The following is a 12,050-nucleotide window of genomic DNA, read 5'->3' as shown; positions in this document are numbered from 1 at the left end:
TGGCCGTGCCGCGCCCAAGTTCTCTGGTATTGTTCACCTGTTAGCTCTCGACCCCTGGTTGTCGGAGTTACGGGTATACTCTGGAACGATTAACCAGGCCGGGTATGACCTAGAAAGATCAGCCCGCTTTAGCCTTGGGTTATTGTTGACTTCTCTATAAGCATTGTTGCTTATGGAAGTTATATCTTTAGTCGTTCCACTACATTAGCACGGCGTGATTGGCCTGTTCCCATATGTGTCTAGCAAGATGCAGTACGAGTGAAGTATCGAAAGGGAACATACTCGGTTACTAACGTAACCTCAGTTCCCTGAGATACGGGAACAAGTACTGCGTTGCTGGCCGTGCTATGTAGCTGCACGACTCAGTCGTCGCTTCAGTCGAAGTAAACCTGAGAATCCTGTGGCGAGTGCCTGCTTATATAGTCAGATGCCCCGCCCATTCTGGCGGGTCCCGTATCTCAGGGAACCGAGGTTAAATTAGTAACTGAGTACGTTTTTTGCTCTGCCATTGGAAAAAGTTCCAAACGAAGTCACAGCAGCAATCAAACTCTTCTCTGAATGAATCCTTGTTTTTGAACAAATGGTTGAATGAATGGATAAGTGACTCGTTTCTAAATGAATCAGCTTGTTGAAGGAATCGGTTGATTAAATAATACAAAAATAAATTAAATGACTCATTGAATCTTCTTTCATTCCTGAATGATCCAATGTTTTTGAACTAAGGATTCAATGATTCACTTATAAAGACAGTCACTTGTCGCCACCAACTGGAGTAATGATGTAACCTGTAACCTCCAACTGCTAACTTTTTCTGTATCTTCTAGAACCATATCTGCTTACAAACTAGTTTACAGATGATTTAGACCATAGACGAAATGAAAACAAACAGTAGAAATGTACTTGGGGAAAAATAAACTATTAAACTATTAGTCATTCTCATAAACACTGTACTGAAGTCTGTCTTCATTTGCTGTATCCAGTTTCTTTCTCTCCCCTCAGGTAGAGTCCTGGTGACCATTTCATGACGTTCTCCCTTCGTTCTTTATTTCCATCAGTCACTCAGTTATGCCACCCAGCACCCCTCCAGCTGTGACTGTCAATCCCAAAAATGTCAAGGGGAAAAATGGTCTGACCTTGTGTTTCTTCAAGATCCAAAACATCAATCTGTTTGCAGTGAACACACTACATAAACATTAATCATCATTAAACTCAAGTAACCTGAGATGTGTGTGTGAGAGAGAGACAGAGAGAAATAGAGATAGACACAAAGGAGGCAAAATGGAACATGAAGTGCTGTCTTAGTGTATATATGTTTATGGTGACTATGCTGCCACTATTTGAAGACAAGAGTGAAATTTAAAGATATTTTAGCATACTGTTTGTATTGATCAGGAAATGAGCAGATTTGTGATTTGTGCAAGACACTCTTATTTTAGTATTACTGATACTATTAGTTTTTATTAAGATTTTGAATTAGTTAAACTTTTTGTATATTTACTTAATTTATTTTTAGTTTACTATGATAACCCTGGTGAGAAAAAAGGTAGGTCAGGTGCCAATCTGTTGATGTTAGAGGTCTTCACGGGTCCACTTGGATCCGAAAACCCGAGGTCCGACCCGAGACCCGAGCGGGTTCGGGTCCAAAACTTCGACGAGTACCTCGGACATGGGTCGGGTTCGGTATTAGCGGCCTCGGGTCTCGGGTAATTTAAAATAAACATGCTTTTCCCAAATGGACCCGATTAGACCCGAATTCTTTTAAACTATCCCAAATGCGCAGGTTACTTTCACTTTCATGTTAAGAGAGGAACTCACATAGAAAAGGAGCAACAACTAATTCATAATCCTCGCACACAGACATCATCTTATAGATATGAGATCCATCAGGAAAATCCACTCGCTTCATTATGCTGCGTGTTCATGCAGGGCTTTTCTTTTTTGTGTGCAGAAGCCTTTCGCCGGAGATCAGGTTGCAGACAACAGCGAATCCATGATTAGGCTATCGATTTATTTTTTATCAAACTATCACGTTTATTTTTCAAATCCACTGGTCACAATTGAAAGCGGAGCTCAGAAATACCTTGTGTCCATCAGGGAGGCACTAATATAAAGGAACCTAATAATAAATTGAATAAATGTTAAATAAATCAAAGTAATGGAAAAGTGGCCAAATCAGTCAACAGGACACCAGGATTTTTCCTGACTGACTGTGGGGCTGCAGGCTGTACACACGCCAATGCCATTTACGTTTGGGTCCAGTCAGGTTCGAAATAAATGCCGTCGGGTCGTGTCAGACTCGGGTCTAATTTCATCCGGTCTGTCTCGGGTCGGGTTTTTCTTTTTAAAAAATGTATTTATGCACGTCGGGCTTGGGTAAGAATTGATTCGGGTCGGGTACAGATTTTAGGACTCGAGAAGACCTCTAGTTCCCGTATCATACAGTGGGAGGATGTATTGTTGACATTACACTGGTCAGACATCACTTGTCATTTCATAACTGAATTCAAAAATTGAGATCAAATGGAAAATGACAGAGGTACGAGTATCCACCCCTGTGGGATTCCAGTAGGAGGGTGTGTGTTGCAATTGATCAAGCAGGATCTCCTAAAGGCATTTACATGGTACAGTGGAAACCATTAGTTCCCAGTTCGTTTCCAGTGGGACAAGAATCTTGCTATTTGTCATGCATTTATTTTTTCAAACCTGTTTACTGTCATTAATAAATCAGAGGGTTTTATTCGCAACCAATAAAACAACATGTAGCTTTTATGTAGTGAAAGGATTTGTAGCAAAATTTGGCTGCATCCGAAATTGCATACTTCTCTAACAGTATGTGAACAGAGTAGTATATCCGAATTTAGTATTCATAAAACAGTAGGCCAAAAAAATCCCCAGATGACCTGCTAGTTCTGGTGAGATTCTGAAGTGCACATCTGATGGACACTTTACTATCCCATGAGGCCACATGAGAGGATTTGTGAATGGCAGTGAAACAACACATGCTGGATGCTGATAGGTCACATGACAATGACAACATGACGAATGTAGTGCATCCGAATTACATTCTTACTACACAAATTCATACTATATAGAACATACTTTTTTAATGGTTACTAAGTCATTACTTATTCAAAAGAAGCAATTTTCAGAAACAGCCATTGTCTTGTCTCACAACTGTGCTGAAAAATAAATATAAATTTTGTTTTGTGGAATACAACATTAACTGTACATAATCGCCTCACCTCAGAGATCCAGCATGTTCGCTATCACATCTCATCACATCATATCACACACATTTCTTTCTTCTGTAGAACACAAAAGAAAATATGTTGAACAACATGAGAGCGATGATGACAACATTTTAATTTCTTGGCAAACTATACCTTTAAGAGTCGGAACAAGTGACAGCCTTTTCTCAATGCTGGATGAATCAACATGAAATCTGAATCAAGACAAGAAATTATAGATGCGATTACTGTGTCACATTTTAATTTCATTATCATCAGAGTTCCAAAATGCTTTGGTAAGCAAGATAATATTCTTTTGTTCAGGTTAATTAAAATGGAAGTAAATGCAAAATTAGCTAAATCTTTAATAGGTTCATCAAAGATGAACAGATCTGTGATGGAGTGAACTTCACCTGACTTACAGGCTCTGACATTCAGCTTCAGTCTTTAGTGTGACTGGCCTTTTGCATATACTGCCCTAATTGGGTGTTCATGCATCTGGGAAATTATGATATTGAATGTTGATGATTGGTTTTACAAAGCTGTTATCTGACTGCTTCTCACAAACTAACAGCGCTTAATGGTTTAATTTTCCCAAAGTGTGTAGGAAAGAAAACCAAAACTTCTGCCCACCTGATTCTGGAGCCTCTAATTGTTTTATTTTCATCTCAATAGCTGATACTTCTTTTCTTCAGTCAATTATAAAACCGAGCTGCCAAGACAGAGAATTACAAATAAATGCATGTCTTTCTAATTAGTAGGATAAGAGGCATCAGAAAGACTGTTAGCATTTACAGAGTAACATTTATGCAGCTGACACATTGCAAACTGACAGTTTGAATGACTAAAATGTTGCATCTAATGAAACAAATTAGGATTATTAGAGATTGTATGAGCTCAAACAGTTCATTGTGTTCACAAGTTCACAAGTCACAATACTGTACACATATTTAGAAAACACAAAGTCTCTGCACTCACTGTAGCTACAGTCTATCATACAGTTGACCTAAATAAATAAATAAATAAAAGTCTGCAGGTAAGAAAAGGAAATGAGAAAGAGAGACAAACAATGGACATGTTGGGGATTGAGTGTTATAAATGTTGAGGATGAGAAGCAAGAGGGGGGAAATGAAGAACTCAGGAGAAGAAGAAAGAGAAAGTGAGAGAGGCCAGGGAGCAGTTCATTAGTGGCCTGGATGAGTGTTCTCAGAGAGCCATATGAGACGATCTGAGGGTGAGAAAGAAAAACTCTCCTGACAGAAATGTCAAACGACTTAAGTCCTCAAATGAAAACCACTAACTCAAAAGGGTTCACAATCAAATGCCACACTGACCTGAAGTCTCAGAAAATATATGCAGATATTCAAATATTGCTGAAGCCCCTTACATAAAAGTACTGTGGCGGCACCATGATTCAGTAATGGAATCAGATTATTATTATTATTATTATTATTATTATTATTATACAGATTAGATTATTATTAGGTATTTTAATAGTAATATAAAATATCATTGAATACTAGGCATGACTGATGTTACAATTCTGGCCTATACCAGCAAGCCAATGTTTTCATTTGAATATTTATTATTTGTATTTAATAAGACAATACATAATGGTACATCCAATGAAGGGTCTCAATTTAAACCCGCCCACAACCAGCTCAAATAAATATAAAAATAATATAAAACTATTTGCCCGATCCCTATTTTCAGAGCAAGGAGGAAAAATAAACAAACAAACATCTTCCCTCTTCCAATTAGGAATCAATCGGCACTAACATCAGGAGAAAAGAGTAAACCTTTGATGTGATATAAAAAATGTTTCCTGGTCTTATGAAAAGAAGCCAATAAATATGTTAAAATATTTATAAATACATATGCTATGTGGCTGAGAAATGATCAACAGTTAATATTAAAATTTAATAGTATGTTGCCTAAATGAATTTAAAATAAAGTCAATAAAGTGATTTTAGGAATCACAACTTTACAGAGTATGACAAATTAATTTGCTAAACATTACATTTAACAATGGTATTAAATTATTAGTGTTTTTAAAGATTAACTTTAAGTCAGCATTAGATGACAATCTAAAAGTATAAACAGAGGACATGAGCATGTACAATTAAATAAAATAATGAAAAAAAAAAAATCAAACATTGACTGAAAATCAATATGGTAGAGATATATTATGCATCCCTAAATAATAGAATGGCATCTCCTCATTCAAGTGATCAATAAACCTGGATGCTCCCTGAAATGTGTTTTTTTTTTTTTTACACCAAGGCCATAGCTTATATGCATGAGGCCTGGGGAACAAAAAAAAAAAAGGGGGGAGGGGGGGATGGGGGTCTGGGACAAAAGTGTTTTGAGATGAGCCTTCCCAGGGCCTAATAAGTAGCCTTTACAATGGAGGACCTTGTTCCTTGTTTCCCCCTCCGACGAAGACCATTTTTCTATCTAGAGGACTGCTGTTGATGACTGAAACTTGTTTAAGCCTTGGGGGCAACTACTTTAAAACTTCTGCGTATCTAATTTAAGTTATCAGAACTATGCACACACACATTAACTACACACGACGATTTCACATTGCATATACTGTACAAATATTGACACAGCAAAGGAGTCTCATTAAAGCATTCAAATCTACAGCGATTTTGATGCAGCGTTTGTTGATGTTGAGAAAGAATGGCCGAGGGCTGAAAGTATTTTGTTATCTTCCCTTCAATTTTTCTTCAGTTGAAATCTTGACGTAGCACAGAAAAATGCATTCCAGTAGCAACATTATTCTTTAAAACATGAAAACCGATTTTACAGTTACAAATGAATATGGATGTGGTTATAGTGAGGAAAAAACGGGGGAAATGGATTTGAATGTTTTGGGAAACACTTGGATGCAAATGTATGCAAAAAAGATCTCCACATCCTATGAAACAAATCTTAGGAATGGACTTGTATTGTGAAAGGTCATAAATTAACAGAGGATTCTGGGAAGTGTTTTAGCTTGTGCTTGGCTGAGTGTTTTTTCCCCATTTGAGTTGGGGAATAGTTCAAATTTATGAACTCATTGCATAAATAAATAATATCAAAGTAACATTTAAATCATCCAAAGCTCCACTAAATACTCAGAAAGGTCTCCCGACAGAATTCCCATCTCTTAAGCATTCTGACACAGAGGGAGATTTCCAGTGATTACAGACATTAAGGATGTTATTATTACCAACGAAACTGGGTCAGAAAGCTTTCTGTGTCTAATGCATGCCTATGTCTTCCAAATTTGTGCTTCAGAGAGAGGAAAAAATGCCGCCTTTTTCTAGAATACATGAAGGGCTATTTTCATATTCAGGTCAATATGAGGTTGAATATGCATAAATAATATGTTTAGATGCACCTATGTTACAAATTGTTCTTAAATTTAATGTGTAACAGGCTATATGTTGCAAATTCAATATAACATTTTATGTTATATTAAGAAATTTAGTTGAAATTTTTGAAACTGCAAATATATACACATAATTAATGTCACACAGATGCCAAAAGACAAAATACAAACAGAAATGCACTGGGAAGAAAGAAACAGGTCTTTGATCTATTCAATCAGTTTGCTCTTTCAGAAGATTATTTGCAAATTCTGAGATCTGGTCATAAAGGAGAAATCATGTGATCAAAATATTTTTTATTTTTTATTTTTAGGATGATTTAATTAGAAAGATCAAATAACATTGTAACAAAATGTCAAACGTTTTCATTTGTTTGTTTTTCCTCCATACAACAAGTAAGGCATAGTGATTAGAGACTCTAAAAAAAAAATTATAATAAAAAATTATAATAATAAAATAAAAGTTTTACAATTAATAATATTGTCAGGATTTGAACATAAAATCCATAGATTATTAGACTAGTGAGTCATGATACCATGGTACTTTAAGTAAATTTTGTTAGTGCGATAAATAGGAGAGAAAGAGCCCACAAGAGTGTATTCTGTGTCTTATTTAACATTCTAAACTGCATTGTGGCTGTCCATTGGATATGCTGTCTCAGCTTTCTAGTGGAAGCGGAGGCTGAACAGGTACAGGTCAACAGAAACAACCTCACTCATGTCTAACTCCATTTTTTCCATGCAGACTCAATGGAAGCAACCTGTCTTTCTTGCATCTCTTTTCTAACCTCTTTTATTCTCTCTCTCTTTGTCGTTCTCTCATATATGAAACGTGAGCCGTTCAGGTGCATGCTGGCAAAAACCACACTGTAACGCTGGATTAATATTTAACGACAGTGGTCTAGTATTGACCACGCCATGATCTGACTGGACACACACACACACACACACTCACAAAGGTAAAAATGGTCACACATGAGGATCCACATAATGAATCATAAGCATAAGCAAATTTAGACATCAGCCCAAAGCAAATTAAATCACTCATTTAATTTAAATTTCATAATTGCAAGTGGATTTTAATAGCTGTTCATGCATTTAACTGCACTACACAAAGACTTTTAGTATCAAAAAGATCCACTAAACAACCATCATTATCTTTGTTGTCATGGTTGTGATTGCATTTCTGAATCTTGATTGTTATTGAGTGTGTCATTAGCTTTTTTGGTGACAAGGGTTTAACAAATTGTGTGTGTGAGCTATGTAATACATTAATGTGTCTAAATATGTGGGATGGGACACAACAAATATATACATATACATACACCTACAGTATATGTGTATATATATATATATATATGTATATATGGGACAAAGACATTTAAATGTCCACATCAAAATAAATTTTACACAAGTGATTTTATATACACAGAAAGCACATTAAATGCAAATCAAGTGTCTACTTTTAAGGTTTCAAATACGTTTTGGGAGAATAAAATGTCAACATTTGGGTGAAATAATGTTCCATTGTAATTCAGTGTAACACTTATATTTATGTAAAAATTGAAACAACATATTCAGATTCATCCTTATTCTGAACTGTACTTATTAAAACATAAAATAGAAAGAGAGAATACTACATTTTATTGCATTTTAAGTGAGTAAAAAATTCTTACTGACAAATGGGCAAAATAGGATAGTGGCAAATTTTAAAAATGTAAAATTACAAGTAAGTAGTATTTGAGGTAAAACAAATCAGTCGTTTAATATGTCAAAAACTGATTATTGTGGTAAATATGCCTGACAAGATTGTTACACTGAACATTTTAGTGGCTGTTTAATGGTAAAAATTTATGATATTTATTTTTTTGAAAAAAAAACAAACTAATAAAACAGGAAACTTTTTAATGACTTGAAAAACAACAACAATTCAAAGCTTGAAAACCCTTTTTCGTCGTTGACCCATAATGTGTGTGTGTGTGTTTTTTGTTTTAATGGAGCTCACTTTTATGATGTAATGTACCAATATTATTATACTGTATTAGTATACTCTCTCTCTCTCTTTATACATATATACATGACATATAAAGAGTTAAATACATTTTTATCATATATATATATATATATATATATATATATATATCGTGAACCCTGGCACGTTTTTATTACGTTGATATAGGTACATATTGCTGTGTTTTTATTACGTTGCTTCAGGTACGTATTGCGGCGGTTCATAATTCAAATATCCGGGGACTGTCGCTAAAAGTTAATGCTCTATTGTGTTGAAAAGATGCCCTACACCAAAACCAACCCTAAACCTAACCGATAGTGCTAACAAATGCAAAACTGATATAAAAATGCATTTGTTGATGCAACCGTGGCATTTGAACTTCCTTATACTTCCTTATATATATTTGAATTGTTTTGTCAAACCGTACTTACACTGGATTCGAAACAGAGCTCCTCACCTCTCAAGTACGTCTCCGTACTCCGTGAGCTACCGAACAAACCTTATCGCCTATGAAAACCCATAGATATGAAGCTGGATATGTGTGATGCTAACATTCAAAAGCATCGGTTTTCAAATCTCCCAGCATATTAATATTGTTTTGAAGTAATAACATGATATTATTCAAGTAATTGTGCAAAATTTATGCTTTATTAATCGAAACTCTGAAATTTGTGTGAAAAGGAATAAAAAGTTTTGGAGCTTTACTGCCTCTAGTGCTAATTTCTTTTGGAAACTGCAGTGATATGTACTTATTGGTACGTATTTCGTGTCTCGCTAAAAAGTGCCCCCAGGTACGTTTATGCCATGAGACCAGGTAGGCCAAAACTACCTACATGGTTTACTATTTATGGTTGAGTTTTGAAGTAGTCATCAGCGCATGCTTGTCTTCCTTCCTTCATTCCTTCCTTACTTATTCAGAGAATGTTAAATTGATCACAAGTGACAGTAAAGATTTTTATATTGTTACAAAAAAACAAAAACAAACAAAAAAAAACAAAAAAATGTTTTCTTTTGAAAAAACATAAAAAAAAAACAAAAACTTTTAGTTCATCAAAGAATCATGAAGAAAAGGGGGGGGGGATAATCACAGGAATAAATTCCAGTCATTTTAAATAGTAATATGTCATAACACACTCACATCCCTGTATGCTCAACATTCGCTTAGGTTTTTTTTTTTCTTTTTCTCGATTTTCTTCGAATTTTTCTTGTTGCTCTCTATATGTCAGAGGTGAATGATTTTGTTGGACAGAATTACATTGTTTTTATATGGGGTCAGAAACTTTCACATTGATTTGTCCTTGTGTGTGTGTGTGTGTGTGTGTGTGCAGCTCCAGGACCTGAGCCATCAACATTTATGCAGTATGGCAAGGTGAGAGAAAAACATCTAGTGTTACTGAAACTGGCTGAAAAAGCACTGGTCACAAGCCATGGTCACTTAAAACCAAAACACACACACACACAAGCAGAAGTAAAACATTGTTTTCTTTTTTTTATCTATTCCAAATAAATGCAGTTGTTTTTACATTTTTTTTACATTTATCAAATACTCCTAGAAACAAATGCATCGCACTTTCCACAAATATATTATGCAGCACAATTTTTTATTTTTTTTAAACTGTGGTGATAATATCAAATGTTTCTTGAGCTCCAAATCGCCATATTAGAATTATTTCTGGAGTAATCACTGCTGAAAATTCAGTTTAAGGAATACATTGCATTTTAAAATATATTTAAATAAAAAACAGTTCTTTTAAATTGTAATAATTTATTGTGTTACTGTATTTTTAATAAAATAAATGTAGTTTTGGTGAGCATAAGAGACTTCTTTCAGAAACATTACAAATAAAATGTTACAGAAATCAAACTCAAATGGTAGACACACATAGAAAAATCTTACTAAAAATGGTAAGCTGTAATCGGTAGAGTTGTATTTAATATTACTTGTGCTTTTACATAAAATAAACCACACAATACATGTTAGAGAGCACAATCCCATATATACACATTTTAATTTTTTTGATTATAAGCCAGAGAGACATACAGGGCACTCTACAGACAGTACACCTACAGGACACACACACACACACACACAGACTGTGCCAGAAGAAAATACTCACACTCATATAGCAGGAAAGACAAACACACAGTATACCTCAGGGACTTTGCCTTTCACACACACAGATCACTAGAGGCAGTGCAGTTCTGTAGTCAAGGGCACAGGAACGACTCGAACTCTGCCTGCAGTGTTGCTCCCCTGTGGTCATCTCCAACATTTTGCATGGGAAAACCAGAGACATCCCAAACAGAGAATGTGCACTTGTGCTATTGTCTCCTGTTAGCAAGGAGACGCTGCTGTGAATGTGAGATTGTTTAGAGTCGACGTTTGTGCCATCACAAAGAAAACAATTGTCTCTCGCTCTCTCGGTCTTGAAATTATGCGGTGTTGCTTATTTTAGATTTCTCTCATGGCTGCTAGTATTACATATGCACACATCAAGATCATTTGCCTTTACTCTGGAGCTCTGCTGGAGCGTACTATTCATAAACTAGCCTGTGACCCGGAGGTTAGCGAGAACATTACATGCACACACACACACACAAACAAACAAACTTCCTTTATGAGTTTCTAAAGTATTCATATGCACCCAAAGGGCACATTTAACATCCACAAACATTTACCACTCAGAGCAAAGGGTCTCTAACTCATGAAGAAAGTTGGAAATAGGAAGTAATGTGATCTTGTTGATCCTGCTCTCCTGCTATAGACACACTGAAATAAAGGCCGCTAATGTTTTAAAACTTAGAAGCCATTTTAAGCGACAAGAGTGGGTGCTATATAAATGCATTTTTTGCCATCTCCGTAGTTGACGTTGCTCCCAGGCAATGATGTTCTGCAACATGCAGTGGCATTAGTACGGTGGACCAGTAGTGCACAACACAATGAAATCTCCACAACACAATGCATAAGACTAATTTTGTTGTGTTGTGGCTTGTTTCTGTTGTGTTGTGTTAATTTCGTTGTGTTGTGACTTGTTTCCATTGTGTTGTGCTAATTTCATTGTTTTGTGGCTTGTTTCTATTGTGTTGTGCTAATTTCATTGTGTTGCGACTTGTTTCTGTTGTGTTGTGCTAATTTCAATGCGTTGTGGCTTTTTTCTGTTGTGGCTTGTTTCCGTTGTGTTGTGCTAGTGTCATTGTGTTGCAGATTGTTTCCATTGTGTTGTGCTAATTTCATTAGCACAGCATGCATGTCTGTTGTGTTGTGCTAATTTCATTGTGTTGCGACATGTTTCCATTGTGTTGTGCTAATTTCATTGTTTTGTGGCTTGTTTCTATTGTGTTGTGCTAATTTCATTGTGTTGCGACTTGTTTCTGTTGTGTTGTGCTAATTTCAATGCGTTGTGGCTTTTTTCTGTTGTGGCTTGTTTCCGTTGTG

Source organism: Sinocyclocheilus anshuiensis, unplaced genomic scaffold (genome assembly GCF_001515605.1).
Source record: "Sinocyclocheilus anshuiensis isolate Anshui unplaced genomic scaffold, SAMN03320099.WGS_v1.1 scaffold50, whole genome shotgun sequence".
In the NCBI taxonomy this organism is placed as follows: domain Eukaryota; kingdom Metazoa; phylum Chordata; class Actinopteri; order Cypriniformes; family Cyprinidae; genus Sinocyclocheilus; species Sinocyclocheilus anshuiensis.
Note: the sequence above shows the minus strand (reverse complement) of the source record.